The sequence below is a fragment of the Mastomys coucha genome, chromosome X (assembly GCF_008632895.1).
Source record: "Mastomys coucha isolate ucsf_1 chromosome X, UCSF_Mcou_1, whole genome shotgun sequence".
Classification (NCBI taxonomy): Eukaryota; Metazoa; Chordata; class Mammalia; order Rodentia; family Muridae; genus Mastomys; species Mastomys coucha.
This window is the reverse complement of record NC_045030.1, coordinates 12601848-12619764: the sequence shown is the minus strand read 5'-3', so window position 1 is coordinate 12619764 and position 17917 is coordinate 12601848. Positions and strand designations below refer to the sequence as shown.

Here is a 17917-nt window from a genome sequence, read left to right as displayed (position 1 = left end):
TCTCTCTCTCTCTCTCTCTCTCTCTCTCTCTCTCTCTCTCTCATATGAACTGAGGAGAAGGCAATTTCGTTGATGACCTGGGACTTAGGTATGTTTCACTTTCTACAAAACTACTTTATCAAACCATTATGGAAAGAGATGTCTTAGGTATGTTGCATTGAGAGAAAGGACACTTTAGTCTTTGGAGCAAATATTTTTTAAATTCCCTTCCATTTTCTCTGTTAGATGCCCAGGAAAGATTGCTGATGAATAATACAGGATTTATTTCTCATTTATGTCTACAGGTGGCAGTGTTGAAGCCAAAAGCTTCAAAAGAAGTGGTTTCTGAAAAATAAGAGTTGAACGTATATGAGTAAGCAAACACTGGAATCCAAAAAACCACAGGTATGTACGACAGTTATTTCCTCTATCTGGCTTTATAATTATGCCATTTCATTAGTGCTAACCCATTTGCTTTTATGCTAAATATTTTGACATTTCTATAGACTTTTTTTGAAGTGGAACATATTTCAAGGTACTCTCAGAGGAGAAAGTAAGACTAATTATCTATTCCAGATAGTGCATTTAAATCAAAATATGCAGCATGCCAGATTATCCCAGTTTACTGTTTTTAAAGAGAAGTGTTGTTTTTCCATTGTGTCCACATGGTATATTTTAAGGAGTGATCTGATCATTTCTTTTTAAAATGTTTTTCTGCCAGCTGCTCCAATTTTTTTAAAATTACATTTCTGACTTGTCATGTTGAGCCAATATAAAAACTGCTGCTGTTAATTCTATATCACATTGTTCAGAATATGGCTATGTCTGTCACAAGGCTTCCTTGTACTTCCCATTCTCTACCTCTGCCTAATGCTGTCTACCCAAGCGCTGACATTATAGGTATGTGCAACCTCTCCTGGTTTATGCTGAGGCTTTGTGTGTGCTAGGCAAGCACTCTACCTCTTAGCCCAGCCCAGGTAGTTTCTTTCACACTAGCCTCTCTGTGTTTAGAACCTTCTCATTGCTTTGCAATTATTACCTGGCTGCTTTTCCAGCCCAGCAATTCACCACTTTGACTAAAATACAGGCATATTATATGCAATGCAAAGGCAATCAAGTTTGCAAAATTGTAACAGCAAAAGGATTTGACTCTGATTATTATTACAGTGTAAGAGTTTGCATATGAAGCTCTTTAATATCCACATTATTATTAATGGAAGGAGCCAGGGAGATGGAGAAGACATTACCATTTTTTTCTTTTCTGAATGAAAAGCTGTTGTTATCTGTGTTAACTGACTATTCACAGTTAGGCAATGAAATATCCCTTTATAAAAAGAATGAAGGTTTCTCTTCTTACATAGGTAGATGGCAGGTAGAAAGGATACATATGGGAGGGATGGCATACATTTATCAAATACTGGAGTGTGAGAACACTGTAACTTGACTGGCAGAATTGAAGATATTCTAAAGAGACACTGTGTGTCTCAATCTGATTGTGAGATATTGAAAGAATGGATCTTGGAGAAATGGAAACTTCCCCAGGAATTTTATTGTGGAAAAAGAAAAATCCATCAGCCAGAGGGGGAGATTATCTCTCCTAAAGACATTTCACACAGTTAGAGCAACTTGTCAGAACACTTTTCAGTCCAGATCATGGTGGGTCATTGGTAAGTGAGACCATACCTTGAGCAGGACTGCTTAGATATGTAAATCCTTGGTAAATAAATCTTTAAGAAAAACTTTGATTTCACATTAGGACTTTGACTGGCTTGGGGGATAGTGAGTCTCTTTGTCCCTCTTCCCATTGTGGCTACATTGGATATATTTCCCCTTTCTGCTTTCCACTTTTAATTTGGCTCTTTTAACTGGCTTTTTGAGGGTAGGTGGCAGGACCTGACTTGGCATAGGTATGAACCACCCCAAAGTTTGATTAACACCTTATGATATATAGATCTTTGTCTCCCTCTCTCTCTCTCTCTGTCTCTGTCTCCCTGTCTCTCTCTGTCTCTCTCCCCCCTCTCTCTTTCTTTCACATACACACACAAACACACACACACAGACACACACTTTCTGGGGGTGGGGTGCTGCTAGGAATGGAACCCAGGGCCTTGAATATATACCAGGTAAGTGTTCTAATCCTGACAATCTCCAGTCTTTTTTTTTTTAAAGATTTATTTATTTATTATATGTGCGTACACTGTAGATGTCTTCAGACACTCCAGAAAAAGGCATCAGATCTCATTACAGATGGTTATGAGCCACCATGTGGTGGCTGGGATTTGAACTCAGGACCTTTGGAAGAGCAGTTGGTGCTCTTAACCACTGAGCCATGTGTCCAACCCCGCCCCCCCCACACCTCCAGTCTTACATTGTGATTTTTGACATTATGCTTTTCTAGTAGAGGGAAGCTGGGCATGAACTAACAAGAATCTAAAATAAAATTCCGTGATGTTTTTGAAAATTAAAAGGGCCATGACTGTCATAGTGGTGTATGATTTTAATCCTAACTCTCAGGAAGCAGTAGCAAGTCTGTGTTGAAACTCTGTCTCAAAACAAAACAAAACAAAACAAAGCAGCAGGGCAGGGTGTGGTAGAACACCCTTTACTTCCAGCACTTGGGAAACAAAGGCAGGCTTAGTCTATAGAACAAATTCCAGGACAGGGAGGGCTACACAGAGAAACCCTATCTCAAAAACCTCAACCAAAATAACCCGAAAGACTAACATTGTTAAATTGGACATTTGACTAGTGGGAAGCAAATAGGAAGTATACATTCCAAGTATAGACTAAATCAAAGAAAACCAGGTAATTCTAAAGAGACCCAATAGGTAAAGGGTGGTTTTAAGAAAGGGAACAAGATGTTTGCTCTGAGGGAGATATCAGATTCATCAGGTGTATTAGGAAACTAAGAAGTCCTAGTAGAATAGGGTTCAAATCTAAAAAAGAAAAAAAAAATTAAGGTTGCAATTTGTTGACTTTTGAATCAGAGATTCCCGATTGAAAGATGTTTTACACATAATTTACCTTTCAAAAATAGCAAACATGTAGCAAAAGGAAAAGTGCATTAATCCAAAATATACTGCTCATTTAATGTTTTCTGTGACTGCAGCCTGTGACAGAGCAAGCCTAGTACCTTTCCAGTACTTCAGAAGAGTTCGTGCCCAATCTATTCATTATTCATCTCGACTCCATCATGAAGGTAAACTAAATTGCCATTAAAACAACAATAAAACTCAATCCACTGCTTTGATCTGGTTTTAAGATCCATAGCAGTAATATCACACAATAGGAAGTCTCTGGTGTATGTCTTCTTTCACAGGTTATTCGATTAGTGGAGCCCTTGAATAAATTGAGTGATAATTTACTTGTTTCTTATTATATCTTTGGGTATATCCAGGATTTGGCTAAAATGAATAAATCATCTTTGAACATTCTTGCTTCTTTCCTTTGATACACATTTCTACTCAGTTCTCCCGACAAAACTAGGAAAGAGCTCATAACATTGAGCTTTAGTAGATGTTGTCAAAAGTTTTCCAAAGTGGTAATACCAACTAAAATTCTACTAGTGCCATGTAAAAATTCTAGTTCCTCTCTATATTTTAAGTGATACTATTTTTTTTTTTTGAGACATACTCTCTCTGTATTCTTTGTTACTAAGGCTGGTCTATAATGCTTGAGCTAAAGTAATCCTCAACTTCCTAAGCAGGAAACTGTAGTCACACATAATTTTTATTTGAATTTTACTTATGTTTGATGAGGGCACAGTTATATTTTTGTACATTTAAAAATATATACTTTAAAATTGTGGTTAAAATTATACATTCATGCAAATTGTTATTTAACCTATTTTCTAGTATATAGTTAGTGACATTAGGTTTGGTCACATTGTTATATAAGTATTTCTACTATTCACAAGAAAACAAAAGCTCTGATAAAATACAATGCCTTATTCTCCCTTGCTAATATGACAACCAACACGCTAGTTTCTATGAATTTAGTAGCACTGTAGGTGCTTTGTGAGTAGAATCTTAAAGTACTCTGGGTTATTGTCATCTTATTTTAGTTAGAACACTGCTTCAAGGTCTGCCCACATTGGAACTTTTGTGTGTATGTAAAATAATATTCACTTACTTGTCTATAGACTCTTGACTAGTGCCACCTTTTGGCTGTTGTGAATAATGCTGCTGTACACATAAAGGTACAGATATTCTTAAGATTCTATTTTCAGTATTTTCAATACACATACATACAAGCACATACCCGCACACAGAGAGAGGGACAGAGACAGAGAGAGAGAGACAAAGAGACAAGGTAGAGTGTCTGAAAGGATGTATTTTTATTGTTTTAAGGAACTGCTATATGGTTTGTGTAGTGTTTTACAGGGTTAACAGTAGCATGAAGGTTCTGATTTCTCTACAGCCTGACCAAAACCTGTTAATTTCTTTCCACCCCCCAACACCGACTAGTACCCATTCTAATTACTGTGAGGTGATCCTTGTGAGTTTAAAATCCATTCTTATTGAGTGGTCATGTTGAATGCTATAGATACCATTGACATTTGTAGATACTTTCTGAGTGCCTGTTCAAATCTTTTCCTCCTTTTTCTTGCTTTTGCTTTTAAGGCAGTAGCTCAGGCTGACCCTGCACTTGGTATGTGACTCAGAATTGCCTCCAACTGTACAACTGGTGATTTTCTTGCCCCAGGCTCTCAAGTGCTGAAATTAAAGGCATGAAGCACCATGTCCAACTCTTTACTCACTTTTGATACCACTTATTTTATTGTTAGAAGTATCTTTTTCTTCATGTGAATCCGTTGTCAGAGGTATATGTATCAGCATTTCTGGGTTTGGTTGTAGTCACCTGCAATCCTATCACTCAGGAGGTATTGATTGGAATATTGTTAGTTCAAGTACAGCCTGAACCACTAGTGATACCCTGTTTTAGATGTAAAACCAAAACCAGCTCACCTTTTTTCTTCCAACCTGTGGTTTGTCTTTTGATATTTTTAGTAAAGTCCACTAATTTCTTTTTTTTTTCTTTTATGGCTATTGCCTTTTTGTTCTACCTAGGCAATCTTTGCCTACTTTAGAGCTCTTTTTATTTTTAAATTTTATTCCTTGAAACAAAGACTGACAGTATAGTCCCAGGCTGGCTTCTAATTTGAGCTGATTCTTCTGATCTGGTTTCCTGATTGCTAGGTTTACAAGCATGTATCACCATAATCACCTTGTATTGCTTTTAAAGCATCTCATTAGATATGACCACCTGTGGTAGGAAGATCTGGATGTCAGCTGGCAGGTCATCAAGAGGAATTCTTTGTTTAGTATTGAGATCCCTCGAGTGGAGATCTTGAATGAACAGGTGACAATCCTCTGAAATGACAAGCTTGTTCCAGCAGAGTGTGCCCCCATTACTAGCCCTTGTCATACAGAGACTGTACCCCCTAAGTCTGGTTTTGTTTGTTTGCTTGTTTGTTTTCTGTTTTGTTTTTTTTTTTTAACTGGAGTCATCAGGGTCTGGCTATTGGCTCTGAAATCCCAGGGCTTTTATTTTTAAGTTCTTTTTTAATTGCAAAGGGCACATGAAGATAATTTATTCAGCAAATGTCTTCTTAAGCTAGCTACAGAGTTAAGTAGACCTTTATCTGAGATGCTTGAGTCCAGAAGTACTTTGGATATTTTAGTTTTTAGAATATTTGTCTCTACCTAATGGGACCCAAGTTTAAGCATGGATCTCATTTATATTTATATAAACTATCCATACTGCTTCGTTGTAATTTTAAATATTTTTTTACTTTGTCTTTGTTTTGACTGTGTCATGATGTGAGGTCAGGCATGAAGTTTTTCAGATTTTGTAGCATTCAGATTATGGATTTGGGCTGTTGGACTTATACAAGCACATTTCAAGTATGTGCCACAAATATCAAAGCTGATAGCCATTTCTGTAGTAGGTGGCATAAAAGTGTTTTTAAAACTTGTATGTACCTCACCCCCTTTCTTGGTCTGTTGAGTGTATTTATAATCCCAGTGTTCATGAGGTAGAAACAGGAGGATTAGCCCAAGCTTGAGACCAGCCTGGTCTAATGTGTGAGGCTCTATCTGAAAATCAAAATAAAACTATTTAAAATGATCAATATTGCCTGGACATAGACACTGTTACTCATGTAGTCTGCATTTCTGTCATTGATAAATTCAGGAGGAACCCATGGGGAAGACTGACAGCTACAGAAGAGAATGAGCAAAGTATGTCGATGCCTCAAGGTTTCCCTCTGTTCCCAATCACCATTACTTTTCTTTAGCCCCTGAAATTTTAATTGGCCCTCCCACCCTAGGATTTTGTCATCCTTTAGCATTTTGTTTTCTGTATCTTTATCTTTTCTTGAATATTCTGCATTCATACCTTCCCTTTCATATTTTGAGCTGTCCTTTTTCCAATGTTCTTAAGATAACCCCCCAAATTCTAACACTATAGAGGTCAAGGTAGGCAATTCAGAAGTTTGAGGCCAGCCTGAGCTGTATAATGAGACCCTATCATTTTTATTTTTATTTTTTTGAATCATGGTTTCTCTGTGTAGCACTGGCTATCCTGGAACTCACTTTGTAGACCAAGCTGTCCTCAAACTCAGAGAGCCACCTGCTTTTGCTTCCTGAGTGTTGTGATTAAAGGCAATGTGCCACCACTACTTGGCTGAGACCCTATCTTTAAAAGAAAACAAAACAGTAAAATTCAACCATGCAACATAACGAAAAGATGACCTACTATCTGTTTCCCTATTCCCAGTCTGGATATGGATCATTCATTAATGACCTCTTGTCTGTGTCCCTAGGGATGTGCCACACACAAGTGCCTTTGTAAGGAAACATGGGCATTCCCTTTAGTCTACTCTTCTGTTCTTCCTTAGTTAACGTACTTACCATGCTTCTATGGTTCCAAAGTAGGGACTTGCCATGGTTCCTTATCTTCCCACACAACTTTCCTCACCCATGTTGGTTGTCAAGTCTCAAACTTGGCTCCTCTGAAGCATCTTATAAAAATGTCCTCTTACCCTTGCTCACTGACCCTTTTCAAATTGCTTTCCAGCTGTCCTCCAAATTGGACTCTGTCCTTTAATCCATCTTCCACTTGTCATCAGCTTTCTTAAAACAGATCTAATTATTCCATTTTTTTTCCTTTAGGACAATTTGTAGCACTCAAGTCTTACAAGAGGGATTCAAATTCCACAGCAAGATGTATGACCCTTCAGAATTTGCCTTCCATCTGGTTCTCTGCTCCATGATCTGCCATCTCCTCACTACACTTCATCTGTTTTAAACTATTTGCCATTCCTAGAACATTCCTTGAGTTATTTCTTTTATCTTTGCTCAGCATCTCTAATTTTGCTCTCATTCTTTCTTCTACTTCGTCTTCCTTTCCTTCTCCTGGGGAAGGAATCCAGATTGTGTCTGCTAGGCAAGTATTCTAGAAAGTACCAGTGTTCTTGTCAAAATTGTGTTTGACTTTTTAAAACCTCCTCACATGGGACCTCTTTTTGAAGTCAAGGTTTCACTTGGAATGTAGCTCATTCTGGCCTTGAACTCATCATCTTTCTGCCTCTCTGAAGTGCTATAATTATAGATGAAATTATTGTAATATGGACTTTTTGGACCATTTAGTCTGCCTAAGTAGATCTTGTTACTGCTACCTATTTGTGTAGTTAGAGGAAATCACTGGAATTGCAAGCACTGTTCTGTGTTAATTTTTCATCCTCAGTAACCATCTGGTCAGTCCTTGAAGCATTGAAGGCCTAATTCGTAATTTGATGAAGAATCCATTCTTTATGATCTGAGTTAGATTTTACTGCTTAAACCGACCATCAAACTACCGAGTTTAGTGATTTTTAAATCACTTAATTAGATCCTGATTCTAGGAGTGGGCAATTTGAGTAGGCTGCAGAGGCTGGAAGTTTTGGAGCTGGACCTATCTTTTGATGTTCATTTGTGACTCGATGGCTCTTCTTGCATCAACTATTTGTTCTATTCACATGCTTTCCAGTCTATAACCAGGTAGGTCAAGCTTGCCCACACTCAAGGTTTTAAGATCACACCAGGGCATACAAGACTTCCTTGGGCATGAAATCTAGACTTGAAAGAGATTACTACTGTCCGAATGAAGTCTGTTAGCCAAAGATAGTGCTGATAAAAGTGGGAAAATAGGTTGACTCTCCTGATGAAGGGGATTGCAATCCTGTTGCAAGAAATCTGCAATCAATCTCAGAGTAAGACCAAGAGATTAGACCAGGCTGGGGCCACATGTTTTACTTCACTATTTGACTAGCATCATGGGCAATTTTGACCTGACCCATGGGTTTAATTGAGCCCAAGATGGCCTTATGGTTAGCCCTACTTTCAAATTCTTATCTTTTGGTGTGTAACATATAAAAGACCATAACTTTTTGGCTTTGATGTTCCAAGATGAAGTGGAAGTACCATTAATGCTATGGTATGGGGAAGGAGTTCCTTAGTGTGGCATAAAGGAGCACCAGCTCTCTTCTTGCCTCTACATTCTGGAAGCTAATGGGCAGCCCTGAGAACTTTGCTGTGGTGGAGTGCCCTCTAATACTGGCCATTGATTTGTTTTCTTGAATTCGATTTAAAAGTCATCTCCTAGGAGAATGTCAGGAAAAGCTTTACCTGTATGAAAATATCTGCTGATGTTAATAGTTTACTTATCTTAAACTTTTGTGTATTTTCTAGCCTTTAGAAACTGTTGAAACTTGACAGCATGAATTGAAATGTTCCTGATTTGCCTGATCCCCATTCAAGAATTCTTTTGAGGACTAGGATAAGTCTTCATAGATCTACAAGCATAATATGCGAAAGTATACATGAAGTGTATACTAGTTTTGCAGAAAGTAAACTACCTCTGGGTAGTTTCTTCTAGGACTTGGCTTCTGTACCCATCTGTATACTTTAGTAGAATTATTGGAAGTAGTTAAAGAAAGCAGATACTGGACTGGGATATAGTTCAATGGTACAGGACTACCTTGCATGTGAGAGTGCTGTTGATTCAACCTGTATCACAGATAAAAGATTGGACATGGTGGTACATGACAATAATCCAAACAATAGGGTGGTAGACATAGAAGGATCATGGTTTTGTGGTCAGCTTAGGCTACATAGAGAAATCCTGTCTCAGAAAAATGAAAACAAAAACCATATATAACATTTACCTCATCCACACCTATTTCTACAAATTGTGGAGATGTAGGTGGACAACGGATGCCATCAAAAGGGCTATTAGGCTTTTCAGCAGTATGTAGTGACTCCACTACTCACCACTGGCATAGAAGGAACCAAAATAATCCACAGCCTGTAATTCTACCCATATCACACACTTTGTTGCTTGTAGATGCATGTGGAATTTTAATCATGGTATGATGGTGTAATCCCAGCACTCTGGAGGTGGAGGCAGGAGAGTGATAAGTCCATTTTAAGTTATAATGAGACTTTGTCACAAATACCAAAAAAAAAAAAAATTGTAACTTACATTAACAAAATAAGTTTTGCTTTCAAGACAGGATCTCTGTTCTCAGCTGGCCTCAGACTTTGGTATGAAGCTTAGGATGACTTAGAATGAACTAAGCCTTCCTGTGTCAATCTCCTGAGTACTGGTATTATAGACAGGCATCATTATGGTTAGTTTACATGTGCTGGATATCTGACCCAGGGCTTTGTGCATGCTAATTAGGCAAGTAGTCTATTAAATGAACTGCATCCTCAACCTTCATAATTTTTCATGTTTTATGCTTTTAATTTCATTTTTCCAAAGAACAAAAATTTACAGAATTTTAAGTCTCCACACGCCCATTTAGAGGACCACAATAATTCAGTTGAAATATCAGTATTTTAGTTGATAAGTGTAACAAGTGAAATCAAAGTAGTTTAATAGACTGTAAAATAGGGTATTAGTTGAGTTATGCATGCTTTTTTTTCTGAACGAGCACTTTGATGTGTTACATAATAAGAATTCTTCTTAAGTTATATTTATTGACATGCATACATGATGTATATGTACCCACTGATATTTTACTTGTGTGGTCTATAGATGCACATATATAATATGTACAGTGCAAAGATGATTGTGTCCATATAGTTTTCATCTTTACATCAATTTTTTGTAATTGGTGCCTTATTTTTCGAAGAGGGGGGGTTATGTAAGGAAATGTTTGTTCACCATAGAAAGGGCATCAATAGAATGTGTTTTGTGTTGTTGAAAAATAAAAAGGGCAGTTACTTCTTAGGTAACCAATCAAACACACACACACACACACACACACACACACACACATCTCACACATCTGTTAGTGTTGTCCCACCTTCAGTTAACCTTCTATCCCCTATATATTATTATATACCCCCAAATCAGACACAAGCTGGGGTGGGCAGGAGGGAGTGTTGAATAGAGTCTTAGTGGAGAGTCAGGTTACTCATTCGTCATAATAGATGTGGCTATTACTGTATTCTACTTGTTTCATTGCCATGAGTTTGAGGCCAGGCTGTTTTGTAGGTCACCACAACAGTCTCTGCATGATGGTGGTGATCATGTTATACCTCTGTATATGCTGTACCATAGCAGTAATCTCAATATTCTAGCAATAGCTATGAGAAAATGGAGTGCTATTTGTTGGCCCACACGTAGAAGACCAGGACTGAATTTTATCAGAGATTAACAACTTAGTTATATCATTAGTTGTTTCTTATCTACCACTGTCTTCCTTAAAGGTAAATATGAGAGAAAAGTAATGAGTTTACTAGATGGTGGTAGATTCAGAAGGCACCTTTGTTAATACTGAGGAAGATTAGTGGGCATACTGTTGGCTCTTACATAGAGATTTAAAAATTCACACTTAACATAGAGTGCATGCTAATCACTCTCTTATAACTTAAACACAACATTAGATAACATTAAGGATGATTTGCACATTTGTTACTCCTATTCCCGATTAATGATGCTTGCAGTATGTTTCATCCCCTCTACTGGTGCTGTGGCTTTATCTGTGTAATGGTTTTCTGGGCATAGGTTTAGTTCTGAGGCTGTTACCTGTGGCTATTGAGCTGACTTGTCTACCAGCAGCCCAGCTGTGTGTGCAGGAGGCTCTTGCATTATAATTTGGCAATAACAGCAAAACCAAAACCTAGCAGTTATTTGTCCTGGAAAATAAGAGTGGAGAAAGACAATAGAGTCTTAATGAATTTGCTCTAGAGGAAAGGTTTGGTGGCTTCATCCAGTGCCAAAGCTTCAGGTTTGTGTAGGATAGAAAGAACAGATGCTATCTGCCCCTGGAACAGCTGTATAAGCTGTGTGCATCAAGGAAACAGCTTGTGTCCTAATGACAGGATCCATGCAAAACACTGTCGTTGGTTCTCCTTTCCTTCCATGATAGCAGAAATAACTTGACTATTAGAGCTCAAATGATAGTCCCAGACCTGACCGTTGTCTACATCTTGACACAAGTTTCTTTGCCTGTGAAAACCAGGTGTAATCTTCGATATTTATGTGTGTTCTGCAGATAAACACACCACAACCACACACCACACACCCAGGACAAAGGAGGTTCATATGATTTGAAGAGTGGGGGCTTCCTGCTCTCTTTCCCCCAGGAAAACTCTCACAGTATGTATCTGTTTTCACATACATTCTCGTAAGTGATGGAGGACGATGCCTATATGATTAGGGTGAATAAGTTCTTAATGTGCTTTGTTTTGCATCAGTGGAAGATCACATATGTTTGTAGAAATGTTTTACTGAGAACATAGATCTTGTGGTAGTGGGAGATATGGTCATGGATTTGCCTGGTGTTGGATTTAGGCAGCTGGTCTAGAAGTTAGGAGGCTGTCAGAATGCCTCCCAGTCAGTTTCTCAGTGGCTCTGGTGGCTAAGCATCACTTTATTGCTCTGGACTTTGGTATTACTATTTCTCACAATGTGTACTCTAATAGTAATCTAATAGTAATCTAATCTCAAAAGTCCCTCCAGATTCTAAAAAAATGTTGGTTTTAATGCTGAGTTTAACATGTCAGCATAAAAGTATTACTGGGATTCCAAACATGGTTATAGGATAACCTCAGTTGGTAAACTGCTGTGCTAAAATAAGGACCTGAGTTGATTAGTAGGACTCATGTTTAAAAAAACAAAACAAAACAAAAAAAAAGCTCGTCTCAAAGTTTAATTCCAGTGCCAGCATCATAAATATTAGTTATATTTTGTTTCTGATGCATGTTACACTAACACTAACATTGTTCCTAAAAGAACCAAACTAGTTTCAAATTATGTCATCCTATAGAATGTCCTCCTTTTCCTCTGTTGGGTGAATACAGTGAGGCTTGCACTTTTGGACTTTGGATGGCATTTATATACTGTAGGAGAGTCATTGCTACGTTTTTGTATCCCCCTGCCCACATACTATTTGATTCTTTCAATTAATCATAGACTTGTGGGAACACTTGTAGTAAAAACTTTTACTTGGAAATACTGTACAACTATTAAGAGACTCTATACTGACTTCTACAAACCTAGCTAATAGTTCAGACATTTCTAGCAGTTTCCCACTTCTCCCAATCTCTTTTCCCACCTCTCCTCTTGCCCAGATCAACTCTTTCTTTGTTTAAAATAAATACACCTGGGGGGGGGACTAATCCATCAAACATGGCCTAAGAAGATACAATAAAACTAGGCACAAACCCTCATATTAAGGCTGAATGAGGCAACTCAGTAGGAGAAAAAAGATTCCTGGCACAGAGAAAAGAGTCAGGGATACTCCCCACTCTAACAAGAACACCAAGCAAAACAGCCATAAGGTATATGCAGAGGACCTAGCTCAGTCCCATACAGGCTGTATATTTGCTGCCTCAGTCTCTGAGCTCTTATGAGTCTTGCTTAGTTGATTCTGTTGACTGTGTTCTTGTGGTGTCCTCATCCCCTCTGTCTCCTATAATCCGTCTTCCTTCTCTTCTGCAGGGTTCCTCTGGGTCCACCCAGTGTAACTGTGGGAGACAGTCTCTCACTGGCCTAGAACTTGCTAACTTGGCTAGCCAGTGAACCACAGGGAGCTGTCCATTTCCACATACTATCACATATTTAAAAAAGACAGGTGCCTAGGGGTTAAATTCATGTCCCCATGCTTGCAAAGCAGCACTTTCCAAATGGTAAACTGTCTCCCTAGCACCTCACCTTAGCCCCTGTTGTGTATCATAAAGCTTCATTCATTCTTCTCCTTAGGAGTTTCCACATGCCTAGGAAGGAAGGAAGTGGGATTATCTGATAGCCTCAAAAGGTTTTTTTCCCCTGATATTTGTGTCTTTGAGTGCCTCCATAGTTTCATGTCAACCTCATAGGATTTTCCTGCATAAACTGTCAGATGGGATATGTAGTTTCCTAATATGTGCTATTTGCATGTTCTTATCCATCCCCGAGTCTTCTGTTTAAATATTAAACAGTTTCTAGCTTTGTGATAAAATGTCATTTTGGCTGTTAAGCACCTGCTGACTCATTACAATATTTCTAAAGGAGGAAAATGGGACTAATTAGACAATATACTTCTCTTCAAAATATTTTCTTTACATGCTTTTCAAGTTTCCCAGTTTTAATTTGTCTAGAAAAGCCTTTATAGGTAGAAGATGGTAATGAAGGTAATTGCAGCTGATGGATTTCTTATTGCATACATTTATTCTCCTTGTAGTAAAATGAGGCATGACTGTCATTACAAACCTTCCCTTTTGGGAAGTGAATTTGCTCCTGAGAATAAGTACCACTAATAGGCAATGTGCATGGTTTGCATGCATACAAAGCCAAGCATATGCTCCTCAGATCACTTAAATTTGAACCACTTCATTGTTGAAGAGCAATTATTATTACTTTCTGTCTTGAGATGGGATCTTGCTGTGCAGTCCTGGCTGGGCTCAAACTGGAGATCCTTCTGTCTCAGTTTCTGGAACACATAGTACCACACCTGGCTGTTAAGCATTTCACTATTTTATTTGAGACTGAGTAAGAGTTGGCCAGGGTAAGAAATGTTCAGAATTGGTGGAGGTTCTGTGTTCGAGTTTTTGGCTCTACTTCCCATAAGCCTTTTTACCTGAAAGGGGCTGCTGCTGTTTCAAGATGATATACACCCATACATTTGTTCATTTATGAAGTAACTTCTGAGAAATATGTCATTAGGTAACTTTAGTCATTTTTGTAAACATAAGTTACCTTATATAAAGCAACATGACGAAGCCAAGTATATTGTATATAGATGTATACAGTATACTTTTAGACTGGCAGTCAGAGGGTCGTTTACAGTAGCATTGCTATGCATGTGAGTAATGCATTGTGTTAAACTGAAGATTGGAAAGAATTTTTCGCTTTTGCTTTTATTTTTGATATGCACTTCCATGTAGGTCAAATGACTGGCTGATTCCTAGTCCTGACTTAGTCCTTTAGATTTTAGTGAACGATCTATCACTTGGAAATTAAGGTCATTTGGGGATTTCCAGAAAATATAGTCAGTATCAAATCAGAGAATATTAGTATATAGATTTCTTTAATTCATTTAAATTTTATGAGACACCAGTGAGAAACAACGCAGGGTATATGGATTTCTAATAAATTTTGAGTATTAAGATTCAAGTCCTGGGTCTTTTATTCATCTGCTGTGGAATCTTGGGCAAATCCTCCACTCTTTATTTTTGTTTATTTTATTTTCTGTTTGGGTGTTTTGCCTGCATGCATGTAAGTGCATCACATATGTATCTGGTGCCTGCAGAGGCCAAAAGAAGGCCTGATCAGAGTCTCTAGAAGTGGAGCTACAGACTCTTGTGAGCTGCCATGGAGGTATTGGGAATCAAACCTGGGCTGTGGAAGACCAAGTGCTCTTAACTGCTGACCCAAATCACCAGCCCTTCCACTTCTAGAAGCCTTAGTTTCTTCAATTGGATTGGGATGGACTAGTTATAACAGTCTTTTGTTTCAGTGCTGCTGCTGCTGTGGGGATGAAGTAGAACCTCTTCATGTGTGAAGTCTCTTTCTAAACAGAAAGTTGTAAAAAAAAAAATTAATCATTAGGTTTAATGATTCAGTCCTTGTCAGCAGCAGCCATCTGTTTGTTGTGGCTGTCACTGTCAAAAGCAAGATGTGAAAATGGTCCAAGAGTATTTCAATTATATATATACACCTTGACTTTCATTCACACCTTAAGTTTTTTGTTGTTTTTGTTTTGGTAATCAAGCTGACAAGATTCAAATTATGAGCTCTCTCTTGGAGACCACTGAAATAGAGGGCCAGAAGGGATAGTAGAATCATATTTTGCAATTTTTTTCTCTTCAAAAATGCAGCTTAGGAAGTCTAACTGACATACAGAGGTAGCAAGGGCTGCTTCAAGGCAAAGCCACCAACCACTAAGGCACTAGTAGCTTCTGTTTTTAGTTGAAACCTTGATTTGTATAGTTACTTAATATTTTTTGTTTCATTTAAGCCAGCATCTACATAGCTCAGGATTGTCTTAAACACATGGTCCTCATGCCTCAGCATCTCAGGAGTTTTAGGATTTATAGACAAGGACACCGCTTACACAGTTTTGATCAAGGACCCCCTCCCCAAAATTCTTTAGTGTTAAAACATTAGGGTTTTCTTTCTATCTTATGGCCTTTTTTTCCATTCTGATAACCACACTTTTCTCTCCCTAAAGAAGACTGACTTCTTCTTTTTAAAAGACATTATCCTAGATACCCTACATGAGCTCAATATAATTATAGGGGTCTTTAAAAGCTGTCTGTGCTTTCACAGCCCTCCTGTCTGAGTGTAAGAACTGCTGAGGATCTTAAATTGCTTTGACAATTATCCCTAGTTAATGCCTCATTGCTGTCCTTCCTCTAAGAGATATGATTATATCTATTTTCTCTGATACTAGTTATCATCAAAGAAAGCTTATGAGTCAGGTGCTCTCTCTATATTGCCTTGTTTAATGTGCTAAATGGGTCAAGAAGTAGATAGTAAATCCTTTTATGGATGAGGAAACACTACAGAGTAGTTAGCTTCCACAAGGTCAAGCCGCTAGTAACCAATGACCCTGAAGTTTTATTGCACAATAAAGAGGAAAATTCTGAGGTGTGGTATTTGCACTTTTGCCAAGGCATGTTCACAATTTATATGGTCTAAATCTGTATTTTACAAAGTGTTCCAGACTACATTTTGAAAGTTGAAGACAAACGTGTATGTAATTGAACCAGTATGACTCTAATATACTTAGAAGAAAGGACAAAATAAGATTAATTCCAGCAAATTATTGATTCTATTTCATAATCTCTTTTACTGTTCTGTACATGGGTATGTTGTAGTTTCCCATAGCTGTAATGAGTGGCCCACTTTTTAAATTTTTCATTGTGTATTTCCTAGTGCAGTTAGGTATCTTTCAAAGTTTTATCTTGTAAAAATAGTGCTGAACAAAAAGTTGTCTGAGATATGCCATTGGGCCAAGAAAAGAGGATATTGGAGGATTCAATTTAAATCAGGAAACACAGCAGTTAAAGTAATAATTTCATCTGCTACCTGGGAGGGGGTATACAAAAATCAAAATATAATTGAGTGATAGCTGAGAGTGTAGTGGCATACATCTATAATATTAACACTTGGGGTGGTAAAGCAGGAGGATAGCGAGTTCGTAGCTAGTCTGAACTACATAGCAAAACTCTTCTCCAAAAATAGAAGGGGCCAGCAAGATGACTTAGCAGTAAAGGTGCTGGCCATGCAAGCCTGGAGACTTGAGTTTGATCCTCAAAACCATGTAAAGGAAAAAGAAGGGAGCTGAGTCCCTAAGGTTACCCTCTGGCCTTTATACAAACACCGTCATGTACTTACATATACACATACTACTAATAATAAATAAAATGAAAATTGAGGCCCAGCAGATATCTCCTTACTAAAATCATTGCTGTGTAACCACAATCTTCAGTATCTACATAATAAGCTGGATGTAGTCACATATGTCTATGATCCCAATATTAGAGAGGCAGATTAAAGAGGCATGCTAGCCAACCAGCCTAGCTGAATTTTCAAGCTCTTACATTTAGTGAGAGACCCTGTCTGAAAAGATAAGAAAGAAATGGACTCAGGAAAACACTAAACATTGGCATATAGCCACTATACATTTTGAGTGTGTAAACACACATAACTATGAACAGGTACACATACACAGTAACCAATACAAAATAAGCTGTCCAGTTGATTTGTTTTGAACCCCAGGCTTGCTTTAAATTCTGGGCTTAGGGTGATACTTCTGCTGGAACTGTCTGCTCAATAACCTGGATTATAGGTGTTCACATCACATCTAGTCCAGGCTGGTTGTTTCTGAATCCAGATTCTGACCTTGAAATGGGGCTTTGTCTACAGGCACTTGCCTCCTCTGAAATGGAGAGAACACTGTGTGGGAAGTGTGCACTTTGCCTGACATACATTGATAGACAGACTGCTAGCAAGTGCTGGTTCCCTCCAGAGATGTAATTTTGCCATGTAATTGAGTGTGCTATTTTGGTGCTATTTGAATGAAACTTGACTTTTTAGTTTTTTAACTCCAGTGTACATAGTGCTGTTGATTTTTTTAATTTTGAAAGAAAAGATGGGCTAAATTTGTAGGTTAAACTCATTAAATCCTTTTTATTTTTGCTATGCTTTTGGAAATGACCTAGAGTCTCATACTGCTCCACAAGCCCTCAATCACTGAACTACACTCTTGGTATAAACCATTCTATAAAGCACATAATTATTTGGGAACTTATCTGAAATCTCTAGCTCCAGGTTCCAAAAATTGCTAACAAAATACTGAATGGTATTTTGATGGTGGAGACAGGTAGATCCCTGGAACTTGTTGGCCAGACAGCTTAGCTGTGCTGGAGAAGTCCAGGTTCAGTGAGACACCCTGTCT

At 38.0% G+C, this 17917-nt stretch overlaps 1 long non-coding RNA gene across 1 annotated transcript in view; it reads left to right on the top strand.

Moving 5' to 3' along the window:
- Nucleotides 1–182: 182 nt before the first annotated feature.
- Nucleotides 183–17917, top strand: part of LOC116072636 — a 74565-nt gene continuing 56830 nt past the window's right edge. The window contains exons 1-2 of the long non-coding RNA XR_004111533.1: nt 183–384; nt 3089–3178. This is a non-coding gene — a long non-coding RNA (uncharacterized LOC116072636). The remainder of the gene's footprint in view (nt 385–3088; nt 3179–17917) is intronic.